Source organism: Pteropus medius, unplaced genomic scaffold, assembly GCF_902729225.1.
Source record: "Pteropus medius unplaced genomic scaffold, Ma_sr-lr_union100, whole genome shotgun sequence".
Taxonomy (NCBI): domain Eukaryota; kingdom Metazoa; phylum Chordata; class Mammalia; order Chiroptera; family Pteropodidae; genus Pteropus; species Pteropus medius.
In genome coordinates, this window is record NW_024349802.1 from 7,753,092 (window position 1) to 7,770,203 (window position 17,112).

The window sequence follows — 17,112 nt, forward strand, 5'->3', positions numbered from 1 at the left end:
AGTCCACTTGTCTGTCAAGTGAGATGACCCAGGCTCAGGCTATGAAGGTAGCAATAGAGTGGTGAGAAATGGTCAGATTTGGGATATATTTTGAAGGTAGAGTCAATAGGATTTCATGATGGATTGGTTTAGGATATGAGAGAGAGGATTAAAAATGACTCCAATTTTGATTCTGTGAATAAAATGTTTTTACTAATCATAACATGAAATTAGCATGACATCCCATTAGAATTGAACCAAGATGAATAATACTGTTATAAAATTTACATTTCTCACATTCATTTCAGAGGAAGATAGTACACATTAGGGCTCTTCTGGGTCTTATAAATTGGTATCAATAAATCTTTTTTTTTATTTTTATTTAACTTATTTAGAAAAGAAACCTATAGTGGAATATTGGAAAACCAATATTGAACTTTTAAAATAAAAATAATTGTTATTTTAATAGTTATATTTTTATTTTAATAGTTATTTTTATAATAGTTTTTTATTTTAAAATAAATGCTGGGAAATGCTGAGAGTGTTGGAAAATTGAAGGTAAAAAGCATTGAGAAGAGTCTCAGTTACTGAGAAAAGAGGCTCTTGCCCCAAGAAGTGGAATGGAGAAATGTCACCCTCTGGATGGCCTGTCTGCTATTCAGTGGCCCCACCTGTCCAAAGGCTGAGTCCCCACTGCATATCCTCCCATCCCCCAGAAAGTGGAGCATGTGTATATCTTGAACTACCGGTTTCAACAGTCCTACTTCGGGGAACTCCGAGGTGGACACTCCATAGGCCTGCGAAGGTGGGTGATAGAGGAAGCTCCAAGATTTCCATCTGGGAAGGGTTTCAGAGCTCCATCTAGTAAGAAAGTGCAAGAAGTTCAAAAACTTGTTTTGAAACTACTTTTCACAGAAAGAGGACACCCTTCTCTCAGATTTATATTACAAGTGAAAAAGAGTAGCAAAGTTGTATCCGATGTCTTTATTTACACTATATATATAGTGTAAATAAATATATAGATAGATAGATAGATTATATATATATAATCACTGAGAAAATCAATTGTGCATATCGAGAACAATTTTATTGCTATGTGGGTCGTTTGGGTTAGTGCATACGACTAATGGCTATTGTGGTGGTGGGAGCTAGCCGACTCTCGCTCTTGGGCCTGGCCATTGAGGCGAGAAGCCCGGGACTGATCGGAAACCAGGGTTTCCCGGCGCGGAGCCAAAAGCGGAGCTTCCTTCAGCCGCCGGGACGAGGCGGCCCTGCCCACCGTCCCGCAGCGGTCACTCGGCCGCTTGCGCGCATGCGCCGACCCCAGCGGGAGTCCTTCCCGGCTCCTTCCCTCCCTCATCCGGGTCCTGGGCGAGCGGGCGCCGTGCGCGTGTCCCGTGGCCGAGCTGCTAATAAAGTTGCACTGAGGGGAAGCGCAGCGACGGCGCCGGGAGAGGGTGCCCAGGCGGCTGGAGAGTGAGTGTGGGGCCCCGGGGCGGGCGGGCGAGCGGGAGCGGGGGCTGCAGGCTCTGCCCGGACGTGGCTCGCCCTCAGACCCTGGAGGCCGGACTCGGGCCAAGGCGGGGGCGTTCGGCCGCGGGCGGAGCGGAAACCACCCGGGCCTGCGGGGCGGGAGGTAGGCCGAGTCCCGGTCTGCTGGGGTCCGGGCGCGCGGGGATGGGGCGGCCCGTCTGGCTGCGGAGGCCTCGCCTGCGGCCGGGGGCGTCACGAGGCGGGGCCGAGGCTGGTCCTTGTCCCGACGCCGTCGTTACCGCCCCTACTGTGCAGAGAGGCATTCGGGACGCACTCGAGGGGTCCCCGGCCTCACTTCTGTTCCGAGGAGCGGTTTGTTCTTCCTCATCTTAGCACCACCCTCAATACCCCCGGGTACGAGTGCAGTGCTCCGCCGAGCGCTGCGCTGCAAAGCCGTCCAATGGCTCGATGAGTCCGTGCCGCCGTCGCTTTGTGTTTCAGAGATAAGGATCCACGCTTATCGGTGAGAATTACACGCTGGGCATTCGTGACCTGCTACTGCCCTGAGCTGGTGGTTAGACCTGGTTTCTGCCACTGGCCATGCCAGTTTTCACCACTGCAAAGATTTCTTCTGCTTCATGTAAACTTTTGCACTGCTGCAAGGAGAATGCCAAGCAGTGTCTGTTTGCCTTCATGGTATTCAGCCCCGTGCCCGATCCTTAACTGCTGTATGAGTACTCAAATTCTTTTCCAGTCTCTCCCCCTCCCTTTTCCCTCTCTTCCCCTTTCAGCTGCTGTTATTACGTGGAGTTTGGAGCCTAAGCTTTGAAAACTCCCATGTGGCGCCCGTCTTAAATCGGAGCATGCTCAGTAGCCAAAACAGATTTTGGTTGCAAAAAGAACTGGGGTTAGGATAGTTGAATATTTGGACCTTTGCCTGCTTCCTAACAAAATGTTTGAATTCTGGTTTTGATGGCTGTGGAGAATGGAGTTGTAGGCCAGCCTGGAGGTGAGGAATGCCTGAACACCCTGGGCCAGATCTCTATCTTGATTGTAGAGACATTGTTTCCTGACCAGCTGGAGGTCTAGAGAGAGGGGGGGAAAAGCATTCCTGGCTGCCTGTGCGTTGAAACTGGGTGTGGTGCTAATATCTTGTTTACCTTATCTTTCTTTGGAAAAATTTTCAAGTCTGGTTGGGTTTGTCACTGAGCATCACGCCTGTTGCTTAGTACTACCAAATTGTTCTTATCTAGCAACAAAGACTGAATAGGTGGAGTTTGTGGCTTGGCCTCATTGAAGTTGAGAGGAAAGGGTACTTGGGTTGCTGTTTTTAAAATGCTTTTTTATCAGCTAGAGTACTTGAATATTTTTAGAGTACCCAAATTGCCCAGAGTGAATCTGTTTTTAATTTCCATTTGAAAACAGAAAAGTTGAAAACCTTAGTCCCATTAGGTATAGTAACAATCCAAGTAGTTAAAAATTTCTGCTAGGTGTCAAGGCAGTAGTGTCTGTCGGGAAAACAATACCAAACACAATGTGATAGGTTCACATTTGTTGATCTGAATATTGTTATGAAATTAGTGGGTTCCAAATTCAATTAAGTAAGGATCTGAAATTATTTGATACTCTTTTTCTACTCCTTTTATGCTAACTTTTCTTCCCTTCTGTGCCTTAGAGGTGAACCTGGAGATTATAAGAATATGAAACAACTCATAAGAGACAAGTTAACAAAATGTAACCTTCATAAAAGTTCTACATATTATGTGTAGATTTTTGTGTGTGTGCGATTTTTTGCATGATTGTATATAGCATCCTCCTTTCCTTCCCTCTACATTGCTGCTGTCAGTGTGCCTTTCTTTCCTTTTCACACAGCTGCTGTTATGATACCCATTTACATTTGTTACAAAAATCCATTCTTCATTTATGCTTCCATTTCTCTCAGATTATAGCCAAAATAAGCAGTAAAAGTTAGATTAACCTTGACTGACTTTCCTCTTAGGTTTTAAATGCATCTATATATGATATGATCCTGTTAAAAGGATGAAGAGAGCAGTGAACTGGAAAATAAAATATTTTTGTATATTCTGTGCAGGTTTGGTGGTATTATCTAACCTGTCTGGTTCACTGTGGTAGGCGCCACAGAAATGGGTAGATTGATATGTGTTGCATTTCTTTCCCCTCTGGCAAAGTCAGCTATTAATTTCAGTGGGAGACAGTGGCAGAATGTTATTACTAATGAGGTTTGAATCAGATTGTTGTTTATTATTGGTTATGTAACATGTTGCTGGGAGTATTATTAAAAGTTGCCTTCTTTTGGAAGGTAGAGGCAAGTAAATTCTGCTTACCCTCTTCACTGGGTTTTAATTCTTGGCTGAACCTTGAAGGCTCATTAGACTATAACCGTAATTATACCTGGACAGCCTGTCTGTTTCCTGTTTTCATCATGAACCCAAACATTATCATTTGCAGTGATGATCTTTTTTGTCCTTTGTATTAAAGAGGCAATACGTTTTCTCTCTCTACTAAAGATATTTGTAATTTGGTCAAATCAAAGATACTGGCTTCTTTGGGTTTTGAAGACTAGGCAGTAAAACAGCAGTTTTTGTTTCTTAGTAACTCAAGTTGAAATACTATTTAAAAATATATTTCACACATATTGTTTGTGTTTTATGTATATTTTAATGTTACCAATAGTTTGTAGAGTCTTTGAATTAAGAAAGCCCTTTTTGTTTATGGCTTATCAGTGTTTATTATTACCAGATGTATATGTTGGTTTAGGCAGTGAGCCACACATTTGAGAGAATTTCAGAGCTGACTTAAATACACTTTAGGATATAGCTGCCTTTATTCTGGTTTATTAGTCTTCCCTGTTCTCTTCTGGTGGTATCCTGTGGGTTAGCCAGTCTACTCCTAAGGTCAAAGACATTAGAGAAGATTTCCTTTTGTGAGGGACAGTGACAGCCCGAGGGATGATTCTTATCTCCACCAATCTAGATATTCTGAAGAATAGAGTATCTGGTAGGTAGGACCCAAGAAGGCTGCGCAGAGATAGGGTGCTTTCCCAAGGAAGATGACAATGGTCCCAGGAAGCCTAGCCATGTCTTTTTACACCTTGTTTTTCCACTTCCAGAGTCAATAGAATAATAGAAATTGAAATTTTTAGTGCTGGATTATTCAGTTCGTTGCCATTGTCTAGAACTCTAACTCTGATAGGTATGTTTAGTAGTTGTAAGGTTAAGGTATAAAATTCTCTTCAAAAAATTGCTGAAGGCTAGATGATTGTTAGGATCAGCTAATTTTCCATTCTTATAGATCACCTTTATATTCTGATAGCTTTTATTAGTTTACAAAGATGGGACAAATTACAGCTTAATTGTTTTTTTCTTAAATAATCAGCTAGTTTTGGGCTCCAGTTTTTTGATATATTTTTACCTTGGGCAGCTAGATGGGGAGATTTTTGGCCCCATTCTAGTAGAGAGTTGGTTTCAGTGACTACTTCTTGCTTTTACAGTATTCCTAACTTGATTGTGATAATATTTTAAAATAAAGAATTCTTTATTAGACAGTCCTGTGTGTGCAGTACTGTAATTATAATTCACTTTTGGAAACTAGTTGTTAAAGTACATTTTGTTAACAGGTTTTACTCATGAATTTTGTGGTACACAGTTTCTGCTTGTAATTTCTATATACTTTACGGAAATTTGAAATGCTTTGATCTGTTGTGAGATTTTAGCTGGATTTTTAATTTTGATTTCCATAATGTTATTTTCATTATTATTGAGAATAATAGGAAAAACTAGTGTAATTTTCCTACCTTTCCCTGAGCATAGCAAAAGGAGTCCTGAGAAGAGTCTTACACTTTTCATATGTAACTATGATCTCAGAATATGGCTAGTGCTTTCAAGGCAAGTTTTGTTTTGTTCAATTTTGTTTTCATGATGTGTTAGGATCTGCCTAGCACCTATCTGGTAGGTTGTATAACTTGAGATCTAGTTATTCTAGTTTGTGTATTCCTAGAAGATGGGAGCATTGCAGAAATATTTCAAAGTTAGTCTCTTTTTTTCCCCCCCGTATTCACATCTTTCTGCCCATTCAAGTACCTACTTAACTTAGTGGCCATTCCACTCTTTGGAGGTGAAGGTGTAAATTAAATGAATGCTGACTAGAGCTGAAAAGGTACTCAGAGCCACATTTACTCCCTTTTCTTCTGAGTGGGTGACCTGAACTTTGGAGTGCATGTGAGGTATCTGGGGAACACCTTCATAAAGTGTCAGAATATATGTGTACACAAGTTAGCACTTTGTGCTCCAGAGACACATTTTGTGACGTAATGATTTGGTATCTACCCTTGACGATTTTATAATTTGAAGGAAAGCACTGTAAAGATTGACCAGCTCTTTGTCTGTTCCTGTGCCTACAAGCCTATACAAGTAAACTTGAACACATATGGTAGCAATGTAGGAAATCTTGCAGACTCTGTGGGGGTGAGTGATACATCTAGATCAGGCTCTACGTAATTAGAGGACTTAGAGGAGCAGGTGAAGTTTAAAGAGTGATTAAAAACTGGGAAACAGAAGTCTGAATGTGGAGATAAAAAAGATTAAACTTGTGGGCACAAAGAGACTAGGCAAGAAGATTATGCTGTGAGAAGTGTCAGGGATCATAAGTTCAGCTTCTGTATGGCTTTGAATGGTTCTCATCCACTATGAAACCTTTTAACGTGTTTGGAAATTGGGAGCCACAATTTGGGAAAAGTGGCGATTTAAGTGTTTCTCTAGGAAAATGATTGTGGTACTCGTCATTTTATCCCCTCGTCCTTATAGATGTGCCATAAGACTGATTTCTGAGCCTAGAAATGCTTGTAGGTAAATTGTTTTTGATTTCTTTATCTTCTCTGCAGTCATGGTTGTGGCTTACATATTTTGTAGTAATTGTATACCTGGATCTAAGATTGGTTTGCAGGAGTGGGGGCTGTCTACTCTTGCTGATACTTTGTGACTGCTATTGATATTAGAACCACAGGGTAAGATATTTTTAAAGCTTTACCCCCGTCAACCACAAAAAAGTTATTCTTGGATGTAGTATGTAGGCAAATGACTTTCTTCCATTGCAGGCGATCCTAAGGGCCCTGGTTCTCAAACCTGCTTCATAACCTGAGACTCTTGTTAAAAAAGTGGGAGTTAGAGCCCAACTCTCAAACCTAATAAATCTGAATTTTGGGAGATGGTTATGAGGAATTCGTTTCTTTAAAATCCTCATCTGTAATACTTTTGTACAGTTCACTGGAGATGATAGTAGGTTGTGATCCATATGAACATTTATTTGCGTGGGTTGATGTGCCCAGAAGATTCTGTTTTGGCTAACAATGTTGTGTGAAATTTTTGGATTGGTTTGCTTGCCTTTTATTTTGGATTGAAAACAATTAGGGAGATGTTAGAGTAGAAAGTGAAGTAGCTGTTTCTATGAATTTACCTTGGAAATTGGACATGAGCAGTGTGTGCTTTGCGTCTGTCTGTCTCTCTGGGGAAGAGTGTTGAGGGTGGTTTGTGTGTGTTTGTAGGAGTTGGTCAGGAGTTCCTACTGAAGTACCTTGAGGTAAGAACAGGACCTTCAGGCTCTTTATATTATTATGACTTCATTTGAAATGGAAGCCTGGTGAAGGTTAAAAACATTTTCTTCACACATTTAATGTAAGTAAAATGTAACTGCTGATCTTTCTTTATCTTCTGTATTAGCCTTACCCAAATCAATTGGGTAAGGCTATTGATTCTTTAGCAACCTAGGCTGACACCTTGGAATCATTGTTGACTCCTCTGTTTTCACATTCCCCATATCTTTTCCATCAGGAAACCTATTGTCTCCCAACATATATGTGAAATTGTCTACTTTTCACCACCCCACTGCTAAAACCCTGGTCTAAGCCATCATTATCTGTCACCTAGATTATTGCAACTCTGAACTAGTCCTTCTGCGTTTACTCTTGCTGACCTCCTCCCACCCCCCGTCCCCGATTCTCAACACGTCAGTCAGAGTAATTCTTCAATAAGTTAGATAATGTCATGTTTCCATTTAGGGCTCTCAAATATAGAGAAAGCCAAAGCCCTTATTATATCCAGCATACCCAATCTTTGTCTTCTACCTATTGGACCCTATTTTTTATTTCTCCTTCCTTGTTCACTTTATTCTCAGGAGACACTGGTCTTGCATTTCCTTGAGTGTGCCAGGCATGCTCCCACCTTTGGATCTTTGTATTGTCTGTATTAGCTTCCCCCCTACCCCCACCTGGCTCACTCCTATTTCCTTAAAGTTTTGACTCAGTTGGCACCTTCTCAGTGAATTTCAGTTCTACCACCCTATTTAAAATTACACCTCCCCTACGACATTCTTCATCTCCCTTCTTCTGCTTTATTTTTCTCCGTAGCTCTTTTTACCTAGTAAACTGTAATATGTCACTTATTCTGTTTTGTCTCTCTCCCTGCGCTGGAATGTAAGCTACATGAGTACAAGGGTTTTGGTCCCCTTTATTTACTTCTATATTCCCAGCTCCTAGAATGCTACCTCAATAAATTTACTTTTAAATGAATAACGTGAATGAATTTAACAAGTTCTCTGAATATGCTTAGTATTTTTTCTTAGACATTACATTCTAGTAGAAGAGAAAAATCAGTAAACCAACAAATAATTACAGATTGGTTAACACAGTGAAGGAGATGGACATAGTATTGGATTAGAGATTGGGGAAAACCTACTTTATATGTAGGTTTATGGGATGATCATGGTCCAGACAGAGAATGGCATTTGTGAAATCTCTGAGGTGAAAAAGACATTTCCATACAGGAAGGTAAATGCTTTGGAGAAATGAATTCTTACAAATATCTATTGGGAACAGAAAGTACTTGCTCCTAGTTTCTGATAGATTTTTCTTAAATTTCAGTTTCTAAATTTGTATAACTCTAAATATGTTGGAGAGCATTCTTTTGAAATATGAATGACACGTGATTTAAATCCACTTTAGTATTTTAATATGTGCAGGTACAGCTGCAGTTTGGTTTTAAAATCTGTTTTTTCCCCCCCGAACTATGCAAGAAATACATGTTTATTTTAAGAAGTACAGAATTGTATAAAGCAGAAAGTGGAAAGTACCCCTTAACCCCTCCCCACCCCTAATATCCATTCAAAAGCTATACACATTCTCTTTCATGCATTAAACAAACAATTATTGAGCATATATATCACTAGGCTTACAGTGATGAGTGAAAATAGATACAGCTTCTCTCATTTTCATTTGTGGAGAATTTACATTCTCGTGGGGATGAACAGATAAATGTAAAAATATAGGTATGTTAAGTGCTACAAAATAGAGGTATGTGATGCAGTAATAGTGTATAATAAGGACATTTCATGTAGTCACGGTGGTCTGAGAGGGCTTCCCTAAGAAGAGACACTTGAGCTGAAATAGAAGTAAGATGTGCACATGAGTGTGTGTTTTGTAATGCGATAGATCCTTTTGTAATGAATGATATCTCTTAATTTTATAAGGTTTTCATTTATGGCGGAGGTACCACTGCATTTCTTTGTATTTCCGAGGTCCTGTTCTGTGTTATTGTTCAATCAGTAGTTGCAGTTTTTCAGAAAAATTTCAAAGACTTTAAAAAAATATCTAAATCTTACTGTTATCCTGGTTTTCTTTCTAGCTCTGAAGTCATTTCTGTAAGAAATGACAAAACGTATCCATGAGAGGGTCATCTAGTCGGATCTTCACAAACCAGAAGTAAACTATAAAAGGCCAAGGTAAGAGAAGATAGTGGGCTCATAGTTATTTTCCTAAGTCCCTCCAAGTTCTGTTGTAAGAAGTAGCACACATTCCTGTCTGTCATATTACTGACCTTCTGGGCTTGTCGTACATATTTTTTACTCTATTTTAATGCCCTATCTCTCTCTGTTGGTTGTCATATGGAAATAAATCTAGAGTGAAACTAAGTGATGTCTAAACAGCATATGAAGCTCTTCATAGCACCTTCTCTTTTTCCCCATTACCTTTTAAGATCTTTGAGATTATAGATAGTGTCCTTTAAGCCCGAGTTCCTAGCACAGAGTATTCCAGGCTTATTAGGTACTCTTTAAATTTTGAATAAATCAAATATCTGCTCTTGTAGATTCAATGCTTACTTCTATTCCTATGATCCTTCAGATCTCTATATTCATTCCTTCTCTGTTGAGCTTTTAAGTTCACATCTTCTTGGAGGTGCGTCAGGGATTGCTTCCTTATACTCCTCTACCATCACCTTCTTGCATCATCTTGGCTATAACTAGAATTCCCCTTTTTAGGTAAGTGGTGTATCCTATTCTTTTAGCTTTTAAACCTTTATCTTTCTTGCTTGTCCCTGTTTTAATTCTAGGTGGTCACCAAGTCCAATTGATTGTTTATTTGTGGTGTTCCTCATATATTTTCTGTAACTATATCTCTGCTACCATCAGTATCCTGGCCCATGTACCACTGCTCTGGTATATCTCTCTTTCACAGTTGGATTACTACCATGTTTTAGATTTTCCCTCTTAGCCCCCTCTTCCCCAAGTCTCTTATTTGGTCATGTGTTATTGTTATTTTTGTCTCCTTAAAAAAGCTCTTTGAACTTATCTTTCTGCTTAGGTAGAACTCTACATTGCACATAGAATTACTTCCATTAGCCTGACTCCTTAGCCTTGAATTCAGTCTTTCCCTGTTTGGCATTCATTCTGTGGTGGTACCTTAACCTTTTGCTTTACAAACTAGCAAATTGTCTTCTCCTAGTCCCTCCTGCCTCATTGGAATAAATTGTAATTGGTTTTCCTTGTTCTTGTCCTTTATTAACAATTGGATTGTGATTATAGATTGTCATGTTCCTATTTGGAACTTATCATAACTGTTCCCCAAATTTGTGCTAATATGATGAACAGTTATCCACACATTATCCTTAAGGCTTTTATTCACCTAGGTGCGCTGTGCGTGGGTTTGGGGGAGACTGGGCACCTGTCAGAGCTAGATTTTTTTGTATACTTTCTAAGCCCTGCACTTTTTGTCTATCACTAGTCATTTACAGCACAGTTAATTCTTTCTTAAGCAGTCTTATCTACCAGTTTATACTTTTAAAAATCTTTTTCCACCCTTGTTTTCCAGTTATATTGGGTTAATTCCTCTTCCTTTCTGTTCTATTTATGGTCTCCCAAAATAGATATAAGTTTGAAAGTGTTTGTTCACTGGATTCAATTAAACTCACTCAAGCTACAGTATTGATGATAATTGACTGACTCACCTTACATAGATTATCCTGTGTATTTCCTAATGGGATTTTAAATTTTGAGAGATTCTCTGGTTTTTAAGCTAGAAATAGAAATTTCCTGAAAGATATCTTGGGCGCTGTTCAGTTTAGTTTGTGTGTTTTGTTTTGTTAACTTCTTGGTCGGCCCTGTGCATTACTGTAACAAGACTAAGGAAAAGGCTCAGTTCGACGTTTAACATTCTAAAAGGTTGGTTTAGTGTAGCCTCAGTAAAAGTAAAAAAAAAAAACAATTTGTCTTCTGACCCTACTTATGCTATTGAAATAAGGCTTTAATATTTATAAATGGTAACTTTTGAAATAGCTTCTTATGGGAGTTTATTGCAAAAGAAGAGAATTCCGTGATTTAAGTTCCATGAAGTATGCTGATTTTTGTTTTCTAAGGAACTAAAAATATCACCTTTAAAAATAACAACACATATATTGTTCCTAATGGTGTATTTTAGGATAGCTTTGATGTGTTAGGTGGCCCGGGATGAGGATGGCAGAGACACAAATAGGAAACTACTCAGAAGCCAAGTTTTCATATAGGGCAGGGGTTCCCTACTGGTACTGGTCTGTGGCCTGTTAGAAACCGGGCCACACAGCAGGAGGTAAGCAGTAGTCCAGCCAGTGAAGTGTCAACTGTATTTGCAGCCACTCCCCAGTGCTAGCCTCTCACCTCTTCAGCTCCACCTCAGATTGTCAGGCATTAGATTCTCATAGGAGTACCAGTCCTTGGTGCTAAAAAGGTTGGGGACTGCTGGTAGGCTTTGTCTCGTAGCTGGGCTGTAAAATATATTTTCCCTTCTACTTAGAATGGGAACTGAGAGGGCAAGCAAGCCCTGGAGCACTTGAAAGCACTAAAGATAACAAATTATGCAGTCTTTGCTAATTGAGTCCTTTTGGAGATAGAAGAAAAGTTCATTTTCATTTGTTAGTTTATACATCATTAGGTTGTAGCCAAGCTTCTCCAGAATTAATCCTGAGGAATGTGGGAGAAGCTACAAGGAATGGAGAAAGAAGAGGCAAGAAATGAGAGTCAGAGGAAAGAGAACAAAAAAGAAAGAGCAGTAGATACTGGTGGGAGATGATGGAGGACATCAGACGGACTTTGAGAGAGGGGAAAAGAAAGAGCTGCCTTATTTCTTCTGAGATGTGTGTGTTTTCCACCTCATAACTACTATGAAATTGGGATATGTCTGGCAGTCGATGGCATCTGAATATTATATTTAGCTAGGTGGCAGTTTTGATGTAGTTGCCATTGCCTGTGCATAAACTTGGCCTTTGCTGTTTATACTGCTGTCATTTCTTCCATTTACACCCTCTGGGAAGATCAAGCAAGCACCATTATCAAAACTTGGAGGATGGGTGTCAGTTGCTTAAATGACAATCCTGGGGTAATATTGAAACACTCTTTAGACTTATATTCTTACTGGCAGAAGGATGATAATGTAAAGAAAATTTTGAAATGGTAAGAAAGCGTTCTGTGATCATTTAATTTTTAGCTTTTTCTTCCTTCCAGGTTCATAAAATAATGGTACCTCTTAAATAGATGGCTTTGTGTAGTCGTTGAAATAAAGTAGTTGAGCTATATATTTAAAATCTTCAACCTGATACCAGTTTTTTTCATGATTATTACAACAATAACAACTATAGTTCCCCTCTATCATATACATAGTATGCCAGGCACTGAGTTAAGTGTTTGTCTCATCTGATTCTCAGAACTGATATGCACTATACAAAATAGGAAAAATGAAGATTTAGGTGTGTTAGATGCAGAATTTGAAGACAAGTTCATTAGACTTCAAATCTGGTGTTTTTATGTGTTACAGTACATGTATTAATATCCCAGTGTAGATTAGCCTTATTGTGTATTTCTTACCAGTTCTCTTGTTCTACCACTTATGTTCCAGCAAACTAAACTGTAGTATTTCCCCATCCTGATAGATAAAAACTCTGAATTTTTGACTTTACTCACAATAGTCTTTATGCCTGAGTTATAGCTACCTCATGCTGCTTATCTTCCTATACTCCCTTCCCCAAAGGCCCATCCCCTGAATTTCTTTTAGCACCTCGTATACTCTTAGGGCATCTGCTATTATCCATTGTGTATTATAAATAGGTATAGGCATCTTAGTTGTTTATTAATTTGTAATTCTTTAAAGTTAAGGCTCGACCTTACCCTTTAGCATCTAGGTTTGCCATTTTTAGGTGCACTCAGTAAATTGTGTTGCATAAATAGGACTATTAGATTAAGTTTAGCACTGGTTATATATATGCATTAACATGTTTGTTTGTTTGTGTATGTATGTTTATAAATAGAAATGCCTCAGTTGGCCCTGAAAGCATTGTAGAAAGGGAGTACAGAGGACCGGATTTAATTGTCTAGCAATCTATAACCTGTAAAGACTCAAGTTACACAGTATAGTCTTTTGAGACTTTTCTCTAGTACTAGGATGTTCAGAGATAATACAGAAAAATATTATGGGTATTTATATACATAATCAGCTGATTGAATTGAGGGTGGGTGTTTTCAGTGTTTGTAAATTCATTTTATTTAGTGAAAGGCAAAAGGTACATGAAAAATTGAACCAACTTTTTCATAAGAAATTCAAAATTAAACCCTTTGGTTACTAGAAAACCTAATCATATTCTGATTTTAAAAGGTTGCAAGTTCACTTGGGGCTCTTACATATGCTAACATATGCAAATAGAAGAAGCATAATATCTTACTCTGTTTTTTGTATAAATAGTAAGAAATTATTTCTTAACCAAGGACTATGTGAAGATAGTAAAATTTATTGTTGTATCTCAAGCACTCATAATTTTATTTCAACTTGCAGACCAAGATGTTATTTTGAACATGATATATGCTACAGAAAAGATTACAGGAGAAAATTGACCTATCATATGAATAGTATAAAATAGTTTTAATCACAATATAAAGATTTCATTTAGAAACCTAAATGTTAAATGTTATGAAAGTGAATAAGTGAAATATGCTTGAGCCATTAAAAGCATATATATGGCACATTCTCGTTGTGGTAAATGGAAAATGTGGAATACCAAATAGCGTCATGGTGTAGCCTCAATCATTGCCTGAGGTGGAGAGACTGTATATGCAGAGAAAAAAATATAAGGAGGTAAGTATATCAAATGTTAATGAAATGATTATGGTTAAGTATATTTTATAATTTGAAAAACGTTTTTTAAAAAGTAATGCATCGTCTCATGATTTCTGAGATAATTATTTTCTAGCGGTAAGTGTAACAAAACTATCCTAATTGTAATTGGAGCTTTGTAACTCCAAAAGAAAAGGCTTCCATAATAAATGTATGTTTTTATGTGATAGTAATTAAACATTAGTCATTTCATACCTACTGACTGACTTAGCTCAACTAAGAGAAGAATGAGTTAAAATAAAGAAGTTGAGGGGATGTGTTAAGTGGTATAAAAAAAATCAATTTGATAATGAGCACATTTAACTGGATTATCCTTGGTTTCTGAAACTATGTAATCTTATTTTATGATGGCATATAACGATCTGAATGTTTTGGAAAAGTAAGAAAGAGGAAGACTAATCGAGAAGATCTTTAATCCATATTTCGTTTGCCTTGAGAATACTCATCAGCAGTGCTTGCTGCTGCAGCGTTTACCCCAGGATAACTTCCATGATTACAGTCCTAACCTTACCCCCAAAGTTTGCCATGAAATATCTCGCTTTTAAAAATTATTTTTGCTTCGCTCTAGTATATTGATAGTCTTTGGAAACAAATGACATTACTCTATTTCTAGCATTTTATTTTTAGTAGTGGTGTTTCCATTTACAAAATGTAATCAAATCCTAGAAAACGTAGCATTCCTATGCATGATGCTAACATCATTCTCCAACAGTTGTTAGCCGATGATGAATTTGATTAATCAGATTTATGTATTAACATTTCTGTTACATTAGGATTAAAGCCAAGTTCTGTTTAGAAATAACTCCAAGAACAATTTTTATATTTTATTTTCACATTGAACACCAGTCAGATTTGTTTCAGCGTCAAATAGTGTATTTATGTAAAATTAAATTAATGCCAGTGGCGAGAGCCACTTTTTGTCCTAAATGGGAAATAGGTTAAAGGGAGAAAATTCCTTGACAGGAGGCTTTCTTTATAGGAGGCAATGGGTATCATTCTGGAGCTAGGCTGCCAGGGGTTCAGTTCCTGGCTTTATTTCTTTCTAGCTATGTGAATAAGCAAATTACATTGAATTTCCCTTTGCCTGTTTTCTCATCTGTAAAATGAGAATAGTAGGATTTACTTCATATGGCTGTTTTGAGATTTTAATGATTTTTTGTATATAATTATAAGGTCCTTAATAGTGCTTGGCATACATAGTGAATATTCAGTAAACGTTAGTGATATTATCATTGTCAAAGGAATGTGTTTGCCTTAGCAATTGATTTTGTAGAAAGGAAGCTATTGAAATCTTTGATATAAGTATATTCTTTTAAGAAAGTCAGATGTCCAAAAGTCTACCTATGTAAGTAACTTTTCAAGATCATTCATGCACTTTTGTCTATTCAGTTAGTAACAATGCAGCCCATGTTCCATGCTTTCTATAGAGGTTTTCCAGTACAGTGCAGTAGCAGAGGTTCATAATGATATAACTAAGTCATCAAGAAAAGCTCTTGCTGTAAAAAAGCTCTTACATCTTTGTGAACTAATGATAATTGGTTCAGGAAAAAAGCCCATTTAAAATTAAACCATTTGAAATGCAGATCAGTATTTCATACTGAATTGTGACTAAAAGGTCTGATTAGGACCTTATCTTGAACAATTAAAATTTTGGAAAAACATTAGGTTCTAATTGTAAACATGCATTCTTATAATGAACAAAGAATGAATCAAGTGTGAATGGATAGGCTTAATTTTTCTCACAATATAATTTAGTAGCATGATAGAGCATCCTTCACGTTTGATATTTGTGTTACTAACATTAAGAGGATTTTTATTTGTGAAAATATCCATAAAATATATATATATATAGTGGTTTCCCCAAAGACCTATCTTAATTCTTTAATATTCAAGTTATTCATTCTCCACTAACAATAGACTTGCTTACTGATTACTGCAAAACTGTTGAATTCATGAAGCTCGGTGTTCTCTTCAATGCAAACCCTCTGCAGGAGCATCATCTATCTGGGCCATATTGCATCACTCCCACAGGTCTTGAAGGCAAAGAGAATTGCAAATCTGATGCTGAGGGTGCTTGCTATACCATGAGCAATAAAGTCCTTTGTAACCCAAGAGTCTCATGTCCTTTGTCAGCATCCGTGAAACAGTAACTAACTTATTTGCTTGTGGAGCAATAAGGTAAAATTAAATTGCTTGTGGAGCAGTAGGGTAAAATTAAATTGCCGTCATTTTAATGTTGCCATCATTTAACTGTGAAGTCTTACAGTTTTTGCAAATTTGCAGTTCACTCATGGTTTATGAGGGAGATACTAATGAATGGAACTGATTTTATAAGTGATCAGTTCACTAGTAAATTTTCAAAAGATTTTCCTTTTAAAGTATATCTTACAATAAAGTGTACAAATCTTATGTGTATACCTCCATGAACTTTTATATATGTGTACATCTATGTCATCACCCAAATCAAGATACAGAAAATTTTTAGCCCACCAGAAGGGTCTCTTTTCCTCTCTTAGTACGTTCTTGTCTCTGATGGCATAGATTAGTTTTGCTTGTTTTGGAACATCATATAGGTGGAATGATACAATGTGTAATCTTTTGTATCTGATTTCTTCATGTTATATCCGTGAGATTCATCCATTTTTTTCGGAATGGAATTACTTGGTCATAGGAATTTATGTTTAGCATTAGTAGATACAGTCAAACAATTTTCCAAAGTGGTTGGGCTAATTTATATTCCTGCTAGCAATGTGTAAGAGTTCCACTTGTTCTGTATTGTCATGAACACTTTTTAGTGTACTTTTCAGTAGATAGGGAGTGATATTTCAGTTTCACTTTTTAAAACCTTCTCTGATAACTAATGATGTTGGACTCATTTTACTATCTGATGTGTCTAATCTTTTGCTTACTGAATATTTGTGATAAATTTTGTTACCTTTCTTTGTAAGTTAAGACTTAGAAATGAGTACTTGGATTTCTTTGCACATACCACTTAACGTAGCTTGGAAAGTTATAAAACAGTTTTCGAAAGAATTCCATTAAATGTGTTTAAAAATTTTAATCATTCCACACTTAAAGAGTTGAATGTAAGGTTTGTCCCTGCCCCTTTCCCAGTGCTAGTTTTAAGAAAAAACTAATATTAAGTCTTACGTTTTGGAATCTGATGCTCCTTATTCTTT

General features: G+C 37.6%; 1 protein-coding gene across 3 annotated transcripts in view; it reads left to right on the forward strand.

Annotated features, from left to right (window-relative positions):
* The first annotated feature begins 1,301 nt into the window (after window positions 1-1,301).
* The window catches only part of SMAD5 (SMAD family member 5), a 46,041-nt gene continuing 30,230 nt past the window's right edge, over window positions 1,302-17,112 (forward strand). The window contains exons 1-2 of one of the 3 annotated variants that reach the window (XM_039836100.1): window positions 1,303-1,455; window positions 9,147-9,243. The gene's annotated coding sequence lies outside the window, so the exon portion shown is untranslated. Of the gene's footprint in view, window positions 1,456-1,705; window positions 1,976-9,146; window positions 9,244-17,112 lie in introns of those variants that run through there. The other 2 variants (XM_039836101.1, XM_039836102.1) reach the window with 2 other exon arrangements.